Genomic DNA, 23,096 nt, shown 5'->3' on the forward strand with positions numbered 1-23,096 from the left:
ATATATATATATATATATATAATGATCAAGTATAAAAATGAAGTGAAATGAGTTCTTCGACGAAAAGGAGTCTCTCTCTTCTCCAGATCTCCTTGTAATATACTGCGAAGCAGAAATTATTCACGCGATATCACTGACAACGCGCTTATTGTACATTTGGGGGGGGGGCGGGGGATCGTGCGAGGGGGAAAACGGGGAACAATTGCGCGAAGAGCAACGAAATGAAATCCTTGACGCGGTATCGCGAACGCTCTCGGATTACGCTTCAGCAGCGCGGTTGCGGATTTTGCCACGTTACACGCTGCTGAATTGGTAAACTACCCTTTCCCGCATGAACAAACGGGGCCGCGTAATCGTGCCCCACTTTCCCCCGCGAAAACCCTCTCGCGCAACGGCGAACAATCTCGTGGAAACGTACCCAGGTAGGTGCTGTTGGTAATAACCCAGAAGAGTTTTAGCGGATCAACCATTAAACCACGTTCATCACATAAACGAGCCGGCCCGATATAGACGACGGACCCAGACCGCTACCAGGCTTCGGCCACCACTACCGGGGGGAGTTCCCCGCTTCGGCGGTATCACCCTAGTTTACCGCTTCCGGTCGACCTCCCGCCGGTCGGAACTGTCGCGCACACACTTTCTCTCTCTCTCTCTCTCACTGCATACACACACGGCGAGCCCGGGAGAGGACGTTTATCTCTGCTGACCACCCGACACTGGACCAACCGACGTCGTACACACCTACAGACACAGGTGCACACGTCACTGAGAGATTCACCACGACTCGCTGTGCGATTCACTGTCTCTCCGGATGTGGCCTGGCTGTTTGAGCTCGTCGAGTAGGGATGAGGAAAACTCTCGGACGTTTCTCCCCGTAACTTCTGCCACTTCGACACGCGCTCCTCGCGTCACCCGTTCCCGTCTGCTTCTGACGGATTCCCGTCGCGCGTCGAATCGCGCGCTCCGATTTCGCGTTACACTCCCGTTACAATCACGCCGCGGGCCAGCACCGACGTGTCGGTACGTCCTGCTCCTGTCAACAGCATGGTTTTTACCGTATTACCCCGGTTCAGCGTCGCTCCGCGCGCGCGTTTATGCACACGTGTGTAAATCGCGGATCGGCACACGGTGCTGCGACGGATGTGGAAAACGCGGGTCCAGCGAGGGAGAGAGGAACGGAGCGTGATCGAGAGACGGAACGCGGCGTGAAAGGGAGAGGAACGAGTGGAGAGTAGCGAGAGCAGACGAGGAGTCGCGGAAGCGAGAGAACGCGGGTGAGGGTGAGCGAGAGAGGGTAACGGACGATCAGCGTTAGGGGGGGGAGAGTCCGACGGCGCGGCGAGAGAAGCGACGTCGGCGTCGGCGTCGACGGCGGCGGCGGCGGCGGCGGCGGTGGCGACGATGCCGGCAGTGGCGGCGGCGACGGCGGGACAGCTAGCTACTCCTCGCAAGGGGGACGAAAGCGGGGACGAGGCACGACGTTCGCGCGCGAACGTGCTACGTGCGATATACACACACGGCAAGGGGAAAGCAATGGGTATACGCGCGGAGGCCGACGGCCGTCGCGCCGCGCCGCGCCGCGACGACGAGGGGGCCCAGATTTGCGCAGCCGCGCCAAATCAGTCGGCGGCGCACAATCCACCCTCAGTCAATATACTGTGTCACCGCGTAACGCGGAATCGCAGGAATGCGCGGTCCTGCCGTGCGTACATCTGGCCTACGCGGCCACCTGGACGCGGAAACGCGTGAGAGACGCGCGAATGTTGACGAGCACGAGATCGACGGATTCTGCCCTGCGTTCCGCTGCGTTCCAACGCTCGCACTATGACGGAAGGCTAAATTAGAGGGCTAAGTGGGCGGAAGTGGTATACTTCGTCCAACCATGCGGAAGTTTACGTTTTGCCATATTTATCCGAGATTCTCAAAGAGCTACGAATTTATCAGTAAACACGCGTTTTACGAAATAATTATTCATATTGTATCGAATTCGTATCGTATTAGATAAAAGAGAAGTATTTTATTACTTGGAAATTCCATTTAAAGGAACACTAATGCTTTATCCATATTTCCTCGGATGAAATCATGTGTACTTAACACGATTCTAAATCGCCCTTTGTAACACACCACTCTGAGTTATTTAGTTCATTAGTTGAAGAGTGCAAACGGTGGTAAATTCCATGATATAATCACTACGCTATTTCCATTGATCAGCCAAATAGTTGAGAGTAGACAATGAAATCTCGGTATGAATGATCTCAAGCGTTCTATAATGTTACACGCTCCGAATTAATTTTCAATCAACTCTATAATTAGAAAAATCATTAAAATTCTTTCTCCCGAAACTTGTATTTTATTCTTTAATCAATAATTTATTATTCTCGTTTACGCAGTAATTTTCATTTTAAGACATAAGACAAATAAAATTAAAGAAAATGTGTAGCTGTACAATTTTGTTAATCTGTCTCAAATAATATCAGCTAAAGATTTTCTTCTCCTTCAAAATCAAACCTATTTTTATTATATAAATCTGAATGCGTGTAAATGGCAACTTTTGTAACATTCAACGGGATTTTTTAAATCTTTTTTTACCTAATTCTCGTTCTCTCGGGTCTTTTTTTTCGATTATTTCGAGAATTCGATTCCGAATAGTTTTGCGTCCCCGTTCGGAAGGGTTGCGCACGTGCTTCGAGTTTGCAGCCAACATGCTCGGTTGAATCCGAAACTTTGATTCAGCACTTATTCAGCGCGTTTATTTCCGTGCGTCTCGTACCTACCAAATTCGCGTAGAAGGAACGGCGGGGTTTTCTTTCCTCGCGCGGAAGGGAAAGATGGAGGAAAATGTAAATAAAAGACACGATTCCGTAATGCGTCTTTCATATGGCGCGACTGTCAGGTGCGAGACGGAATGTCTCCTTTGCACTCTCTTCAGCATGTGAAATATCATGATATCGCATCTCCGAGTCTGTCTGAGACTCCAGCTCGTCTCAAATAAGTGTCAATGCTCGACATTATTGACACACTATCTCGCGGAAAGAGAGAGAGAGAGAGAGAGAGAGAGAAAGGGGGGAAGAAAGAGAGACTGCATACCTTGGAAAACTTATTTCGAACGAAAGGTTCGTCGTAACTCGCAAGAATTTTCAAAGTTATTATGATTATCTTGATAGCTAATTCCCTATTAACTTCCTGCTAAGTCCGCATGAAGTTAAATTTTCGTTCCCTGGCTTATAATTTAAAAAATTGTACCTAACTTTCGCCATTAAATATTCTCTAAGAGGAGTTGCCGTATCTGTATAACTGACAAGGGAAAGGGAAGGGGAATATGATAGCACTGAGGGAGGAGCGCGCGCGTGTAATATGTGGATAGGTAATAGCGCTCGTCAACAGATTTACTCGAGAGATTATGGGCGAATATCCGGTGCCTGACAACCGTTTAAATATACAGTTACATTTGCTTTGGATTAAAGCGCTGCGTTAAATCTCGATCGGTGCAAACCCGGTGCGTATGGAATGCCGTCCGTAAATCCGGGACATTCCACGACGACGCGTGCTGCACGTAGTCGTAAACAACACAGCAGCAAAACATATAGCGACGCGGGTGCGACGGGGGGGCTAAGCAAAGTGCTCGCCGTGTCCGGGTAGTCTCCATATTATAGCGAATATTGTGGTGCCCGACTAATTAAGCGCGCGACATACTCGGATTAGATTTCCGTCTCGGTTCTGGCACAGATCGATCCTGGAGAAAGCGATCGATGAGACGCGCGAGCCCCAGCTGGTGGGGCTTATGGATGATGTTATGGAAATGACGAAGTAGATTAAGTTTGTCTATCGTGCGACGCGTCAGTGATTCTCAACGCCTTCTCAAATCCCGTAAAAAAAAATCTTTCTATAAATCTTTCTCCGTCAAATTTGATTAATGTGAAACGTATATGAATCAGACAAATTATATATTACGTGGAAAAGTTGTAATATAAGAAATAATAAATAATGTATGAAATTCCTGAGTGCGCACTCGAGGACGCGAATAGAATTTATCAGTGGAAATTCCAAAGCTGTTTTCATCTTTCTTTGTGCGTCTCTCTCTCTTTCTCTCACTCTTTTCGATGTAACATGTCTTATAAAATACGCGCATCAAAGAAGTTCTGCACCAGTTGGATTCAAACAAAGTTAAACCGCAATCGAGAAAGTATGTCAAGGTAGTCCTAGTACTTTTAACAAAAGTAGATCACAGTTTTATATTTATAAAGTATACCGAGCCATATTTATCAAGTTTTAGTTCATCTCTTTTTTTTATCTTTGATCCTTTATTTTCCAATTATTTTTCAATTGCCGTCTGTTAAATTGCGAATTGATTGATATGAATATATAAGAACATATAAGATTACATACTTCACGATTTCGTTTATACATATTTCTCTCTACCTTGCGTTTGATTTTATATTAAACTGAAGGAGTTGAGGAACACTTTACTCCGATCTTAGAATTTTAAAGTCTTGCATAGTCACGGGGAAAATTCGAGAGAGAAGTCGTGCATCTGTTCGCGCAACCACTTTCAAGCGGCTGTCGAGGCATTACCGCAATCCACCGGATCTATCATCCTTCATTGAATCTTCAAAGAGCATTTCGCATTCAGCTCTGACATTCGCTAATCTATTCCCGAACACGACAGACGAGATCGGTACTTTCCGACTTATATCTTCGCGAATTGCCTCTGATTTTGATACACTTGGAATATTTTATAGAGCGAATATATGTGTATATTAATTTTTCCTCATACTCGTGGAGTTGAGACTGAGCTGCAAAGCTAAATCATTGAAAATATGTATGTTAAAAATTTGTGAGAAACAAAATTTTTACTTCTCGTGAATGATATATTTTATTGCGCTAATTTATAAATAGATATCGAGCTTCGATCTTTTCCATCTCTCGGCGAGAGATGCAGTATTGATAGCTTCGCAGGATAGTTTTAATCCTTAATTTCGCATGCTAATAGAAACAAAGGAACCTGGCTAAAGTGAATCTCATTTGTCCTAAAAACCTACCGAGATTCGTCAAAGTCGGAAGAGAAAGGTTCGTGAATATTTCTTGCTGCGGAACAAGCTTCGGCTAAAGTACCGGAATCTATTTCCGAAGAAGAACGACGCCGTGTAGGTTGCACCGATAAATAATATACGAACCGATTTGCCGGAAGTCGTTGCACGCTTCTCGTGCGGAACTCGGAACCGGGCTCGAGCACAACACAGAACTTTGACGAGCTGTATTACGGTATAATACAATGTTAACGAGGGCGGCGTCGATAATGTGGGGCGACTAACTCTGATGGGGCGATCCTGTTAAAGTATTTCTGAGACAATTTCGAAACTTTCTAAGAGATACTCCGTTTATATGTACGCGAAACGCAGGCTCGACGACAGTATCGACATCGGTGCAAACAGTTTTTTTGTGACCGATATCGAGTATTGATTTTCAAATCAAGTTGATCATTCGTAAAACCACGCGAACCGCATTCCCACGAAATGCTTGATTCTATATCATGAATTTTGTAATGGTGCCGCTTTATCTTGAATTATATCGTCTAAAACGACGATAGAGTACGTGAAAAAGCGATTCAATTTCGTGTAATTATATTATTCTACTTTTTTTTTAAAGAAATTTTTGTTACGTTTTCCACCAGTGGACAGAAAATATTTAATATTTCCAATTTGAAATATATGACAGCTCTGTGTAAAATACCTTTGTACACTTTGTAACAATTATTGTTTCATAAATTCGAAATAAATAAAATTACAATCATGTCAATTATATTATTTCTAAATGTATAACTACTTTGAAACAAAGCGCAACGAATAATTGGGATAATATAGATATGCATAGCAGATATGCAAAAGAGATCTTTTTACAATCTCTGAAAAATTTTACGAAGCTAGCATAATCATACTTTTATGGAGATCGTACTTCTTGCATTTTGCAATATTGCATGCATATTTTTATAAATAATTGACCCGATTGAAGCTGAAGCACTCGATTTTATGTATTAAAGAACGGCGAGAAGTTATTTGTATTACGTGATTATTATTCACGAAAGAGCGCTTTTCGAAAGCGAGCTACAGCATAATCAAACATTTCGATCATACTTAACATTTCGCCCGAGCAATTTCCATTTGCTAATTGAACATATATGTCGCGCCGATGCATTTGGAAGTGGACAGGAGGTCCGATTGTTTGTAGTGGATAAAAAATTGATATTAATAACATCGGAGTAACCGAACGTTGCGCACCAGTTCTGCACTATAACAGAACGACACTTTTTAAATTGACTGTTTGTTAACTGTGACATTTAGGCAAAATAATATTCGGATACTATTCCATGGATAATCCTAGGAAATTGTGTTGATGTAATATTTGAATATCGTTCGTAACCATCTACTTGGCCATGCATAGAGACTAATTACATCGCAATTGTTACGCAAACGCGTCGATAATGGATTTCGCGGGATCGAGTGTCATAAATAGCGGCTATTAATACAGCAACCAATTTACGCGGTAACCACGCGTGTAATGCGTTTCCGCGTGCATAATTTGTATGAATTACGCAGAGCTACTGACTTATTACGTAAGCAATAGAAAATTTTTCTAACGACAAGTGTAATTTCAGTTCACGGAGAGGCACGACTTTATTTTACGAAATTCCGACGTAATAATATTGCTTTGAAATCGATGTACATGTTATTTCGTCTACAATTTATATTTTGAAATTATTTACATTTCGAAAGAATTATGTACACACATCAATAGAGTGCAAATTATAATTTGAAATTCAACAAATTTAATAAATTCTGTATATGTATAATTTACGGAAAATATGTAAATATGTGCAGTTCTCGAAAAAAAAAAAAAAATGAAAAATTATAAGTTTTATCAATTTTACAAAGAGGTATCCTATCTTAAAGTATTTTTTTATTTTTAATTAGTGCTTTAGCAATTATGAATTCTCTCTCTCGTATAGGAGATATCATACGTGCGCTCGTCAATGAAAATATAGTCCACTTTTTAATAATATTTGCAACTGACTGACAAGAGCAGGGAAGAGGAGTCGTTTGTATAAACGCAATATGAACGTAAACCGATACATATCTCACAACTGCTCGCCTTTTTATCATGGTTTCATCATAAACCCACGTACGATCGAAGGCTCTCGCGAGCGTGGATATTTTCCGAACAAAGGAAAAGCGCGACGATATCGGCAAAACATCAAAAGTGTTTTTCTCCCTGGCTCGGTTGGCATGCGCAGCTCGCTGTCGTCGTTACTGCGAAGGGGGGGTGAACGATGCACTGGGTGATCGCGCATAGAATGCGGAAACCGGTAAAATGCGATTTGTAGATTCGTACGACAAGCGGCACGACAAGTGGTTGACAGGCACACGACGGCCGACACCGCATAGCAGCTGATCGAAAATTCTATTCTTCGGACAAATTCATGCGAGCTCACGGATCCATCTGCCCGACCAATGCGATGGACGGCGAAGCTACAACCGGCTAAAACGCGACGATCGACCGGCGTATGCTGGCGATGGTATGTATGCTGGCGAAATTTTTACACTCTCCCTTTGATATTTGATATTTTTCAGCTCGAAGTGTTGGAGCTCAAAACCTATAATTTAATCCTTTTAATTTTTAATCGTACATTTAAAATTATTTATTTATTTTTTTATTAGTATTGATAAAAATGCCATTAAAGAAATTGTAAAAAATAAATTATAAAATTATTTTTCTAAAATTTATTAATAAAAAAATCCATAAGGAGAGAGAGAGAGAGAGAGAATATATGTAGGTACATATTATATGTATATATCCCATCATCAGATATATATTGATATCTATTTTTTAATAGAGAAAAAGAGAGAAATTTTTATGAATATTTAAAAATCCACAAATTCGGATTTGAATTGTAAAAAATGTTAATGTTTTAGTCACATTCTCTTTCAATAAAAATAACAATATAATGTGTGTGATGTAAAAAGTGTAATATAAATATGCTTGCTGATGAATTACATAATTCAAGTACTTTTTATTAAATTGGTTGAGTTTAAATTAAAATAAATCGAGCCACAACATCTACTTTGTTTTAGAATACGGTTTCGTTGCGGAATGAAAGTAAGAGACACAGATATTTGAGTTTACAATTGCAAATTCTGTTCAGTTTCAACATTTATTGGTTTTCTAGAAGAAGATTACAATTTTAATTAATGTAGCTTTAAATTAAAAGAGAGATAAAAAAATAATGCGTAACACATGCAAAATAATAATTGGAATACACCGATCTATGCTTAATATCTAAGAAATTAAGAAATACATCGGCGAACTACTTCGTCGAAAAGCAAGAGATGAAATGGCCTACTTTGCTTTTTTTTTTGAAAACATTAACTCCGGCATTCGAATCTGTAAATTTTCTGCACGCCGGTCCGGTACTTTTGTCCGGTGAAAAGACGTTCTATCTTGAAAGTAACAATAGCGCGCTGGCTGATAGAGCCATTCCTGAGCGATGGAGTTGTAATGGAATACTTGTTTGAACCTTTCGCCATTCGCTTGCCAAGTGGAAAGAAAAAGTGAGATATTTCAATGTCGGAAGTTTCGCCGGGAACTGCTGACTTACTTGGAATTAATTTTGGAGAGAGAGAGAGAGAGAGAGAGAGAGAGAGAGAGAGAGAGAGAGAGAGGGAGAGATATGATTTCAAGCAAAAGGGTGTTACTTTGGATTAATTCCGTAAGAAATGGATTTACGATGATAAGGAGGCGGAGGTGCTAAACGGCTAGCGGAAAGTCTCTTCTCAGCAACGACATCCCTACCGTTAATTCTTGCCGTGAAATAATTTTCGCCCGGGGCGCGGAACGAAATTTAATTTGCCGGACAATAATAGTTAGTTATTATCGCGCGAGCGCGGCCAAGTGCAATCCATACAACGGTTATTTAGTCACGCAATTAAATGTCATGCGCTCTGGAAGAATTTTCCTTTCCCAGCGAAAAACAATCTCAATTAAACACGAGTATTGTTGATTGATCGACAGAAATTAATGAGGCCTTCATATTCCGTTCCGCGTTAATACGAGAGCTGTTTACTTTAATGGCATATTGCACCAATTAATATCGAAATGCGCGGCATTATTTTCCCTTTTTGAGCATCGCAATGCAATTGTGAAAACGCCATCGCGTTTATGCAAAAATAAAATGTCGCGATGTAATATTTAAGGAGAGAAAAAGCGATAAGCGACATTAATTAATTCAACTCGAGGGTGAGACATACATTTTGTTGGTTCGTGCGTGCGTGCGATCAACAATATTCATCCATCTTAAATCGTTGCATCCCATTTGCCTCTGCAAATGCCGGGAATTGCTGGTATGCAATCTAGACTCGGCGACGACATGACTGAGTCGACACAACGCGGATCCTCCATCGATTCCCCGGCTCCTCCCCAGCATAGTTTCAAGACAATCCCCCAAGATAATGATTGACCGTCCGATTCTATCAACGGTGTTACGCGCTCCGTTGAAGACGGAGGCATGCAACACCGGTTACTGGCTCGCGCTCGCGAACGCGCGGCACTTTTTTCACGCTCGATGTTCATGCAAAGTAAGAAATACACAGTAATTGGAGTGAAACTTGGGACATTCGTTACTCGGGGATTCTTTTTGAAGGAAGAAACTTTTCCACGAACTCTCTTTCACGCTTCGCTTTTCCCTGGTGTGTGCGCGCGCGCGCGCGACTATCTCGTTTAAAGAATTTCGCGCTCGCACGATTCTCGCGTATTTTTCACTTGGCGCGGACAAACGTACAATTCGGTGCTAAATAGAGAAAGTCCGGCGGGGAAAATGCAGAATTTTCGTCTGAGTGATCAAGAGTCGAGGAAATACTTATATTACTTTTTCTACACGCGCTTTTCTTCGCTTTGGCAAATATCTCGATTACCGAAAGGTTAATTTTGATCAAAAAAGAATCATTATTTTGCCAGAAAGTCGGAATTTTCTTAGGATAAAGTGAAAATTTGAAATCTGCAGTGATCAATTCGAGGCCGTGATCGATTACGTTGCGCTTCGTCGTTCGTAACCATCACACAATTAATCGATGAAATGACGTTTGCTTGGAAACTGTCATTTACACTGCGCGCTTCTCTATCGGACACGCGCGAGATATCGCACAAGCCGAAGATTAGATGATGCCAGATGCGTCACTCAAATTCTCATTTGCTTGTAATAATGAGTGATTATAATTTTCAATATTGTTTATAATATGATGTACTTTTGGCGCCATTGTCTGTCATGAATAAATATACATATTTTAATTATTATAAACCAAAGCGATTTTTTTTTCTTCTTGAATCGACATTGTAGTCATTTTCTCAGTTACTCATTTAATCCCAGTTTATTAATTACTAATTCTTAAATTAGTAATTACTAATAATAAATTTAAATTATTTAACTAAAATTAAAAATAAAAAAATATATAAGAATTTAGATTACTTAAATTCTTAAATTACTAGGTAATAATAAATAGCTATCACGGAGAATTTTGAAAATGTTTAAATCTTTGCGTCTGAAAAACTGCAGAATATTTTCAGGAGATGCAAAAGGAAAGAAAGAATCAAATCGCGGCAATGTTCTGCAACTGGCCAAAATGCAAGTAACTGCGTAACTTCTCTAATCGCGCTCGCGTTTGTGCAGTAACTACTTATGCGAAACTCGCATAAAAGATACATTACAAATGTTACGTAAACGCAAGTAGCAATCACGTATTACGAGTGCAGATGGCCTTAATGGATTAAGAGCATCCCTTATGTAGAGCAATCGCAACCGAAGGGGATCGCGTGTCGGCGTATCGATTGCTCATTGGCTATGCATCGCGTTACGCTGCGGTTATCGCGGGCGATGGAAAATAGCCGGGTATAATCCGTTGCAGCGTTGATTTTATCCGACACACATATAATACCCTCCGCAAACACACACGTACGTGCGTATGTGTGCGCGCGCGCGCGCGCGCGTATACCTGAAATATAATAACAACGCTCGGGCGAACTTCTGGATGTTCTCCAGCGCGTTTTAGTCGCGTCGAACTTGTTCGCGGATACGGCGATACAACGGCGAAGGGCCGCAGGCATTCTCCAGGCCGGCCAGCGCTCGGAATTTGGCTAATAATCCGTCGCAAATTCCGGAAATTTCGTTACCGCGCGTTGGCGACGATATATATATAATATATCTGTATGTATATATATATATATATATATATATATATATGTATATATGCAAAACGTATTACGAAAGTTAATCTCTCGATCAACATTGAGACGGCCGCAATGCAGGATCGGCGGGGATAGCGGGATCTGCACGAGAGAGCGATTCGGATGGCGCCGCGCCGCGCCGCGCAACCCCGGATGTAATAATCGCCTCGCGGTTTCGCGCTGCTCGACGCATCGTGCCCGCCCCGCGTTTCGAAACTTCCGGTAATGAGCACTTGCAAGTGATCCGCTCTATTGCACGAACAAGAAGCAGGATTAAATGTTACAGCCACGGCGAGCGTGACGTCATTTCGTCTCTATTCAATCAGTACTTACTCCCTCCTCCTCCTCCTCGTAGAGCGTAATCCTTTCATCTCCCGATCCGAATTACAACGCTGGAATTAATTCCGGCATATTGGCCCGCGTTCTGATTGCGGAATTAGCCCTAAACGTGAACGGATGACTAATGTGCCGGTGTTTACATCGGAATATCAAATTTCTCGAAATACTTAAATGTTTGCTCGTCGCCTGAATTTCTAGTGGATTTCCTTGTGTCAGAATTGTAACGCAAGCATCACAACCGTATATTGCCGAAATATTTAATGCATTATATTAAAAGCAGTAATAAATTCCATGTGAAATGTGATGAATTTTTTGTTATTTTTTTTTTTTTTTATAAAATGATTGATTCTAAGATTGTCGAGAAATTTATTTTTTTGGTGTAAAATTTTTGTTTTGTTTTGCGCGTATTTTTATTAATTGTGTCCCATTTTGCATTTATGTTTGCTCGTCGCTTGAATTTCTAATGGATTTTCTTGTATCAGAATTGTAATTATACAAGCATCACAATATTGTATCGCCGAAATATATTTAATGCGTTAAAAGCAGTAATAAATTTCATATAAAATGTGATGGACTTTTTGCTATTTTTTTTTTTTTTAAGTAAAAATGGTTGATTCTAAGATTGCCGAGAAATGTATTTTTTGGTGTAAAGTTTTTGTTTTGTTTTGCGCATATTTTCATCAATCCCATTTTGCATTTATCGTCGAAAGCCGAATGAGAAAGTAGGAGAGTTTAGATGATAAAGTAGAAGAATCAACGCGCTCGAGGGGTTGCTGGCGGGCTAACAAGACGCGAATATGAAACATGCGATATTTCGCGAAATTTATCGGCGTGCTCCGCGGTCGAATTCAGTTGCCCGGAAGTCGAGTTCTTACGGTCTAACTTACGTACTGCTGAACTTAGCCTGAGAAACACGGACGACAGATCGGGTCGACATAAAAATCGTCGCCAAGTTTCACGGTATAACTCACCGGATAAGCTGCGGCCGTCCTGCAGGCTAAGTGAAACGGACACGGCGCGAACAAATATCCGAAAACACTTCCCGCTTCACGGTTTCGCCCGCGACTAACTTCCGTTTCCCCGAGCCTCGTTGACAATCCATGCGAGAGCAGGTACGGACGGCGGATGGGGGTTTTCGTGCTTCGGGGCTATTAATCTCTGGGTACCCGCAACATAACCGAACAAGCAGATGTTGAGACGAACACGTCCCATTCTATATTCCCGCATTCTACATGTATATATCGTCTTATATATTCAAATTATTCTACTAGAAGCCAGTTGTGTGCCATTGAGATCTAAATTTCATTGATGTGTCCTATGTACAAGTTCTCTCATTCTAATTTCATCGATTTGCCTTTACATTCGTGATGAAAGTCAATCGATGATTGACGCATGTGCTTTTACAGAATTCACCGCATTGATGTTATCACACTTTTGCTCGAAGTGTCCATTTTTTTAATGTTCAACCTTTGAAGTTACGCGAGACAGTGGATATTTATCACGTCTTCCGTCATCGGTTTTTATTATAATTTTAAATGCAAATTTGATTTTCACTCGGCATATACGTGGTACTTCATAAAAAGAGATACATATCCAAAAAATATGGTGCGTCATATTTACTCGATGTCAATCTGTCTCCGACGAAAACGGCGTAATGGAGACTTGCATGTCGAATGAGTTTGCGGGTGCCTGTGTTTACCTTTACTTTCAATATTTTTCCAAACCGGTCCGATATATTCCCGCGTGTTGTCGCACTTTTTTGCAGGCACGCTGCTACGAACACGTCCTGCCAATTAGCGCGTTTCGCGATGCTATTCTCCCGCGCCGGTTGTCCACGTGGATTATTTACGAGTTTCTGGCGCACACGTGGGGATCGCGTCGAAAACCTAATGGCATTATCGATACTGCGGGTAACCGAAGATTCATCACGCGCGAAATGGATGCGAAATGATGAGCGTCGGAGGGGGGGAAAAAAAACGTGATGCGATACGAATTGTCCGGCATGCGGAGTGTCATCTGTCAAGAATACCTCGATATCCGATATCTCTTTTGGCACGTGCTCGTGCATTGAATATCCCGAACGTTAATCGCAATTGAATTTTGGCAGAATTCGGTAAATTTCCTGGTGAAATATCGGATTTTCACGAAGTTTTCGTTAATGGCAGCTATGTACACGCGAGCCCGAGAACGAATTTCGCCCAAAAAGAGCGAACGTTTTTCGTAGTGCTTGTTATTTTTTTTCTTTTTCATTCTCTTTTTTTTTTGGTTTTGCAAGAGTTTCGCAAAAACAGCATGTTAACGACAATCCTCCGCGAGGGCAAAGGATATTAAATTTCGCAAAAATTTGCTTTTTACTCAGCGGTGAATATGCGAGAAAATGCACTCAATGCGCATTTTTCGGTAAAAATATATTTCTTTGATGAATATTAAGTTAGTTCTTTCCAAAGAGACTGGACGATTGACCTAATTACAGAATTATTCAATTTCAAAAGTTATAAGTTTGTCAAATAAAATTGTAATTTGTATAAGCGATAAAAAATACCGAGCGGTTCCATTTAAAGTTCGTTTAAACAGAAATTCAATTAGCGTTACATTGGCAAAGTGCGCAACGAAAAACATTCATAAATTGCTGCGTATGATAATTTCTATCGGGTAGACATGACATGTAAAAATTTGCTGCAATTCTCGTAAAAAAAAAGAGGCAGAAGAAGAATAAAAACGAACTGTCGGCCGCGCAATTCTCCACTACTTAATTGATACTGAAATATGAGGATTCCATGGATTACCGCTTTGCTGTTAATTAAACTCTTTAATGAGGTAACCTGATTAAAGTCTGCTGATAATGAGATTTGATGTAAATTGAATACTTGCGTTTCACTTCGCATTGCCGGTTTAAACGACACTTTTAAAACGACGCGTGATACAAATCTCTCGTAATTACTTTCACGTTGAAGATTGCACAACTATCGTTGAAATAAGATAATTAAATGAGATAATGTACGCACGAAATATTTAAATGTACTATAAATTTTGGCGCATGCACGCGCCAAACACACACATGCACACACACACAATTTTTTGACAGCAGTCATTTTGAAATGAAAACAAACTCTGTAACGCGGCTATATATAAATATAAATCTCAGTGGTTTCGCCTTTGTTACATGAATAATATACTATAATAAAATAATATGACTATAATAATAATAATAATACTTCATCTTTTGTAATGTAACAAAACCGTAAAAAATTATTCCTGCATAAAATTAATATTATTAGGATAAAGCTAATTTTTTTTTTATTACGCTCTTGCTAATGCAGTAAGAAAAACTTTTTGTTGTACAGGCTCAACGAAGTCGACGTTTAAACAAAAGTCGCGCTTTGCGTAATAAAATGCTGGCTACGCGCGGGCAGATACATTTTCGCCTGGAGTCGAGGGAAGGCTTGTGCGGGACATGTTAATCTATTTAGCAACTTCGTTGGTAGTTTAGTGAAAAGGGACATGAAAAAAAGAGACAATAACACCCGCTACACCCGCCCGTTATTACGCGGTCAGCTTGATAATTACGCGGTACGCTCTCGCCTCATGTTTAAGCGAGTGAAGAATGAAATTTTGATGAATCTTTCTACGGGGCGCGGGTATATGGCCGTCGCCAAATTGGATTCAGTTCCCCGGGATACGGGGGACTTTGTAAAAGTGTCGTTTTCCCGCAAAACATCGAATACGTTATTTCCGTTGGGGCGCGGTTTAAGCCGTCTCGAATGAATTTTGCATAGGGATGGCAACTCTCCCCAGCAACTTTTAGGATTATAATCCTTGCGGGGACTTAACAAACTTTGCGGCGAAACGGACGTGATCTGTAGAGAATGATACTTGTTCCAGCATCACGTAGTCCATAAAGTAGAAAAATATGTAATAATTAATTTTATTCATTTCGAAACATATTATACCGATCGGTGTCCTTCGTGTTTAATAATTTCCATGTTAAATCTCTCGTTAAACAGAGTTCCCGAATTGCAATGTGTTTTATTAAAGATCAGAGGAAAGGTTTATAATTTTGCGTCGCGTTGTGTACTCCCAAAATTTCAATCACTGGTGTTTTAATGTTATTATACTTTTATCGTGAAAATTATGCGCCGAGAGCGTGGCCGATTGAAATATTTGTCAGTTCTCGTAAATCGTTCTTTGATACTCGCCGCACACCCTATATACATTTACACAGAAATGATGATAATCCCGGAATACATTGTCGGATACATCGGATGCGAGAGATTGACGTCGCGCGCTGCTTTACTGCACCTGTGCATCGGAACCTCTCTCCGTCGTCATTACTTTATGCAACAAAGCACGAACGCGGGCATGGAGAGGGCGGGAGCGGGTAACCGGAGAAGATCCCGTAAACGCTGAAAACGTCAGATGCGCATACCGAGGATACTAGCGAACTTAGGCGCGCATTGATACTCGGGGAGTAACAAAAGACGAGATTCGCTCCCGGGATCCGGAAGTTACTGCAGTGATCGCGTCGTCAATTATCATCTGCGCGCGGTACAATAAAAAACGAAGAAAAGAAGAGCCAGTCGGATCGATGTCCCCGAGGAACGATAACGTCTCTAGCCTTACAATTTTCAATGCGATCGATCGGTACGATTCGCTCTGGAAATCGAAGGAGGGAGATGAGGGTGCTCATAATTAAAACCAAAGACGCAAAATAGGAGCAAATTAAAATAGGGGGAGGGGAGAAAAACTATGCCGTTGCCCTAATTTTTTACCGGGCGACAAATTGTCTTCTGCTTTTTGCTGTACGAAAAGGGTCCCATCCGGCGTATAAATTATGTACCCGCGCGAAAAGAGAAGAAATCTGACCCAAATGATACACAAACGCCCTCATTTCGTTTGATACGTAAGCGTGATTGCTGAGGTGAAATTTAATTATCCAGCTATATATCAAATGTTAGAGAGAGGTAAATGAACTGTGTGAAGTAAACGTATCTGATTGAACGAACCGAATGAGAGAAAATCGCATTTTAAATCTTTCAAAGTAAAGAGATCCCACCGGTAGGTAATAATTTGCAGAAATGTGGGAAAAATTCGGGAAGAAAAATGTTATTTCTCGAGATTGTTGATATTTTTTAAAATTAAGTGCTCTAAAACTTGTAACCTGTTCTACTGAGATAAAATAAACAATTGCGGTGTACGTTTCGGAATAACAGCACATTTTCGCCAAATTAGTCTATTCTTCGGAGAAAACATCTCTATCGGAGAAAGAAGTATATAATTAAACGTCCCGTAAATACATTTATAAAATAAAGTAATATTTTTCAATGTTCCAGATAATGTCTATGAGATTGTAAGCTAATGCCACAGAATTTTGAGAGAAGAAGCACCGATTCTACACGGCCAGAAGGCGGAGGTAAGCGGATTCGTCTTATGTTCTCGTAATTAAAGAGCGCTCATAAAGGCGAATCACATCGTAATTCCGACCTCCTCGATCTAGCCGAATGAGGTGCAGGTTAACCGAATGGTCACTTTAGTTACGGCTCTCGGCGTATAAAGAGCCAAAATTCAGGTCACTCTGAAGCGTCCTTATATAATAAAAAATTATATTGTCAAATCTTTCTCACAGAAACACGTGAAAAGTAGAGAAAGAATATAGGATCGCGAAGTAGAGCGAAAATTGGCGAGGTATTATAATTTCGCGTATCTTTCTTAGGGAAACATTTTCAATGCGTATATGATAATTTGTGTAATTCGCGTTTATACCACTGCAAATGCATAATATAAAATTTGAAATACAAACATAATGAACATGTCCTGTGTGAAATTATACCGTCCGTTTTTACGGTATAAAAACGTAATGAGTATTTCATATTTCACTATTCTTTCCTCCGTCGCATGTAAAATTTTATACAGCGTTTTTATTGGACTCTTTGCTTTGATAAATAAACTACTACTTGCGTTGGGCGAGTATATATATGTATAAAATCGCCTTCCTAAAAGACGTTATACAATATTCTCGTAATGCGTTGAAATAAAGTGAACTTTGTATAACGCACGTTTATCCCTTCCGAGATAAGATTGTCATGAAGAAAGCCGTAATACGGTCGCTTTTGAGCATCATCCTTGAGCATTTGCCTTTCCAGAATTTCAGTATACGTCGCGGTTATACGACAATACGGGCCATCGCGACGGAATCGTGGCTCCTCGATACACAGAACTGCCCCGGCATTTTTGCCATCGTTGTTCTCCTCTCGGACTCCACGGATTGCCTCTTATTCGACATTCCAATCCCGCGTTTTGTCCCGTCTCGTACATGTACGAATTCAAAAGCGCTGACTTGAATCGAGACCCGACGACCCGAGCTCATCGCCTTCCACCCGAAGAGAGAGAGAGAGAGAGAGCTCCTATACAGGGCAGGGACGGCCCTTGTACAACATGTAGAACGTTTTCGAAATGCAAACAGCGATTTGCATCGCTTCAATTGTGAATAATGAAGCGACGTGTAAATGCATATAGCGACGTAAAGCGCTCGGACATTTTATGGTTGACAAAAAAGTGTGTATGTACGGACAGGTTTGCTGCATGTACGATGACAAAGGTCTCCTCTGAAAACATGTTCTTGCGAGGAAAAATAAACGGCTGCCGTTAAGCCGAACGAAGCGTAACCCTTTCGCTCTCAGTTATATAACGAATGCACGTATTATTTTTAACTTGGCAAATCCACCATTATTTTTTTAACTAAACGGAAACGGCAGGAAGTAAGCCGTGACATTTGAATGACCGTTAAAGCTTCCATGTATGAGAAGCGATTATGACGTCTAGGCTCGAGATGACGAGCGCTATTTTTTCTCGCATGGCCCTGTGACCTTTTTATTTTAATTCTCTCCCTATCAAGAGTATCATGCATGACCGCGGTCGTGCGATTTGCGGGAAGAATCACGGGAAATGCGATGCTGGCTGGCGGGCACGATGGATCCCCGATATCCCTCGAATTAATTGTTTGTGAAGTTTGATGTTGGACGTGAGGGCCGAAGTTTGCCCATCAAATAGAAGTTTTGTCGCTATTCGTTGAATTGAAATCGCTGGGCGGCTGGCCGCGCGCGCGAGCAGCGAGTTTTCGAGCGAGAAAATTTCCGACGAAAAATTCACGTGTGATTTTTGCAAAATATTTTGAATATATTGCGCACAAAAAGAGACTCAATGTCCCGGTTTGATCGAGTGGAATTACAAGTGTGCTTTAGACCGGGGCAAATATTGTACGGCGGCCATAAAAATAGCGAAGGCGAGTTTATTACCGCGCTTCTTCGCCGATGCTCCGGGTGATTTAACTGTAAGCGTCTTACCCGCACCCACGCTGACAAACCCCACGAAGTTATGGATTTTCGATGTGTATAATTAGTTTTTATGGCGATTTTTTTATAAGGTTTTTCAATGTTCATCTGCATGTAAAGTATCAATACAATCAATTTTATGCCCTTCTGGCTGTAAAGCTTTCTTATGGATCATTTGATTAAATGGAACCAGAAAGTAAATTTATACAGCCATTCTTATATCGATTATCTAAGAAAAATTTAAAAGAGAAAAATCTCTCTCTCTCTCTCTCTCTCTCTTTCATAATATAACTTATAAGTCATAAACTTTTTAATTATAAACATAAAATGTCCCCGTATCTGAAGCTCTTAAAAAAAATTTCATTAACGGACATCATATTCATCAAGGAATTGGTCGTTACATTTTTCCTGTAGTAGAAAATAAATTCTATAACTATCTTTATAAATCACGTATTTTTTTTTACGAGTTGATTTCACACCGCGGATATCCCGTGGCGAACAATTCATCCATCAAACGCCTTCAATCTCTTTCTCTCTCTTTCTCTCTCTCTCTCTCTCTCTCTCTCTCTCTCTCTCTCTCTCTTTCTCTCTCGGTGCCGTTTATCAAAAGTCCGTGAGAACGAACAAAAAACTGGCGTTACCCCGATTCTGTCCGATTCGCCGTGACCCTCGTTAGGGGAACGAAAAGAGGAATGAAAGGAAGAGACAATCGGGAACCCTTTCGCGCAACCCGTGTCGAAGAGATCGACGCTCCGGAAGGCCGAAGGTATCCGGCGGAAATCGCGTTAAACCTTACACTCGATAGCACCGCGATTCGAACATTATCGAGAATCATATCCGTGGTGGTACCTGATGGTCTCACGGGAGGACCACCGGCATCGATGCTGCTGCCCGGAATATACGTGTTTCCGGGTCAATACGCCGTGACAGGAAGTACGTGCAATAAGGGGAATACTTGGTGCAGGTCGACCCTTTCCCCGGCGTTGCGGAGAGCTCCGTATAACGGAGCGATCCAAAAGCGCAATGGGAGATCGATATATTCGTCACGCAAATGAATTTCCGAATCCGCAGACGACGCGGCGAAAGTCGCGGACTTCGCAAAATGCACTCGTCTGGGAGGAGGTATGCCGGGAAGGCGAGGCGATTGTCTTCTTCGCGATAGGCGTCTCCTAAGCGAACCGCCGATATTGCATCCGGGCATGCTGGGGAACCATGAGAAGTGAATCCGAATTCCGAATACATCCAAATATTCAGATGTCGGATTATTGCGCATTGCCGAGATTGGAATAAATCAAATTCAGATGGCGGAAACGAATGGTATAAATCGGGAAATTTCAAAATACTGCGGATTTCGCCTTTCCATTTTACATTATTAAATCTAAATATACATATATATAATAATAGTATAATAATAGTTGAATGAATAATAATAGTAATAATAATAATAATAATAATAATAATAATAATAATGTGTGAAATGGAAAGGAGAAGCCATAGTATTTCAGACTATTATAAACATTAAATCTATTAATCTGTTAAAAATAATAAATTTAAATTATCATAAAATACGTAAATTAAGAACAACATAGTGCATTCCGAATAATAAACGATTGACGAAACATAAGATGCGATTAATCTAGCATTATTAATTTCTCTAACATTTTCGATTGACCACCGCTCGAAGAAAAAATTGCGCATTTCGTGTTTCGTTAATTTACAGCGAATAACGTCGCGGAACTGTATAAAGTTCAGCGGCACGCCACGCCGACGGAGTAGAGGATGCGTCCCGAAATAAATTATTGAAGTTAATTCGAATGGACGGAATCGACTTAATTACGGGGACTTGTTCCGTATGCTACGTAGAGAAACTCGGAATCTTGCAGAATGCAACGGGGATGTAAACTGCTGCGCGCACCTAGCACTTTGTACTCCGCGCCTTACATATCGTTGACCCAGTATCAAGTTGCTCTAACTCCGTTGGATGTGAGTTGGATGAAATTTACGAGAAATCGCGGAAAACTTTAAGCTACGAATGATTAATAACGCCGTTTTCAGTACCGCGCGCGGAAACTCCTTAAACATAATCCGCACAAGTCATGACCATTTCGGTGTACTTTATGGCACATGCAAGGTAATACAGCGACGAGGGAGGAGAGAATAAACCAGATTAATTACTAATGTAATGTACAGACTCACTAATTTAGGGGATTAGCTAAATGATTAGAAAATTAAATTATTTCGGATGTTACGGCATGATCGATACCTGATAAATAGAGAAAGATGCATAATTCGAGAAATGAGAGTATTTTGACATATTACAATACATTCTAAAGCGTTACTGCAATTTAGCTCAAGCTTTATAACTGATCTCTTTAAACGTTTTCAACGAAAGTTTTAATTGAAACTTTAAGAATTCTAATAAATCAAATTTCTTAAAAGGTTACGAATAAAATTTAAATTAAAAATATACTTAATGTAAAGTTTAATTACAGAAATATTTAATCTCGAAAATAAAAGAGATGCGATAGATTTATGGATTGAAAGAGTGATGTAATTCTAAAGAAAACTAAATAAAATTTATATTACATAAATTTTTTCTACATTAAGTAATTTAAAGCTGAAAGGAAATGTGAAAATTATAATGTATTATTGTCGATAGTATCTGATACTGAAACTTTTGTGTGTATTAAAAATATGAAGAGAAATGTATACGTATGTATATATACTGTGCACTTAACAAAATTACATCAGAGAATTTTCATTTCTTTTTCTCTTCTAAGAATAGAATCAGGATATTATTTGGGTTCCAGATTTATTTCGCATCTATCGATCGGTTTGGGTTATTATAGAGCGACTAATGGAATTCACGATGTCAGTTAACGTGGTATAAAATCACGTCATCGGAAGAACGGAAAAATGTTTCCTTATATTTAAAATGAGATATTGATTTTGGTTTGTACATAGGCGTGTACAGGAAGTCAAAGTTTCCAGCAATCGCGGAAATCACGTTGAATATGGATTCTGCTCTTCCACGCGCCGCAAGCAGAATAATTTCCGACTTCGTCGACGTGATAGGAATTGAATCGTGAGAAAAATAAAGGTGGAGACGGGAGAGAAAAAGGGGCGTAAAAGGGATAACAACTCTTCCATCTAGTTCACGAAGTCGCCAAATGTAGTTTCGCGTCGATCTCGATTCTCCGCTCGCCGAGTATCGCTTGCGTCGACGAAATAAAAAGCTCCTCCTCGGCGCGAAACTCCCAAGAGCAATCTTATGTGTATTTGGCCTCCTCTGTCACGCATTAGTATCGTTTCGCAATGTTTTATGCTTTGCGGATTGTATTTTGTGTAGTTTTGTTGAAATTTACAAACACGTACCATTTTCTCTTTATTCAGCTTCTATGAAAATAACAAAATATCAATTTTCTGGTACTATTTTAACATTTAAAACATATGATATGAAATTTGAGAAAAATTTCGTTTTTATCGAATACCATACGCTGAAAAATATTTAAATATTTTTACCAATGCGTATTTATTTATATAGTTTCTATAAAATGTATTATATTTTATGGAATCAAACGGAAAAAATATTTAAAATAAAATAATACGTGTTTTATTTATTTTATATAATTATAATTTTCTCACATTGTATATCTTTATATAGATACAATGTGAAAAAATAATATTATTTAATAAATTTATTTTAATTAATTAATTTAATTTATTTAATTTATTTTAAACGTTAACACATAGATTAATCGATGTGTTAACGTTTAAAATATCTACTATATAATTATTTCAAATTATTAATCGCATTAATCGAATGCATTTATAAACACACTCGAGTATCTAAAATATTTAATTGTTTTTCACTAGTTTGTATACTGACATACATTTACACGCATTTACGTTATATCTTATACGATAAAGAAACGGAAATAGTTGAACTTTCGTGTTTTATGTAAATTATCGATGTTAAATATTTATACGTGTTTAAAAGTATTATATATTTGCAAGAGATATGAATTTATGTATGGAAACGTAGCAGTACGCATTGGGAATACTCTGCATCTAGTAGTGTATAACAAGTTACTTTGCAGTGCAGAGGTGCAGTCACGTGCCAACTCGAAGCCCCAGAGAATTTTATATCGATGCTGCAGT

At 40.1% G+C, this 23,096-nt stretch overlaps 1 protein-coding gene and 1 long non-coding RNA gene across 2 annotated transcripts in view; one reads left to right on the forward strand and one right to left on the reverse strand.

Moving 5' to 3' along the window:
* Nucleotides 1-17,574, forward strand: part of LOC105453282 — a 146,419-nt gene extending 128,845 nt beyond the window's left edge. The window contains exon 3 of the long non-coding RNA XR_974848.1: nt 16,938-17,574. This is a non-coding gene — a long non-coding RNA (uncharacterized LOC105453282). The remainder of the gene's footprint in view (nt 1-16,937) is intronic.
* The window catches only part of LOC105453278 (neural-cadherin), a 150,341-nt gene that overhangs the window by 54,206 nt on the left and 73,039 nt on the right, over nt 1-23,096 (reverse strand). The window lies entirely within an intron of this gene.

This window comes from Wasmannia auropunctata, unplaced genomic scaffold (assembly GCF_000956235.1).
Source record: "Wasmannia auropunctata unplaced genomic scaffold, wasmannia.A_1.0 LD336000.1, whole genome shotgun sequence".
Lineage (NCBI taxonomy): Eukaryota > Metazoa > Arthropoda > Insecta > Hymenoptera > Formicidae > Wasmannia > Wasmannia auropunctata.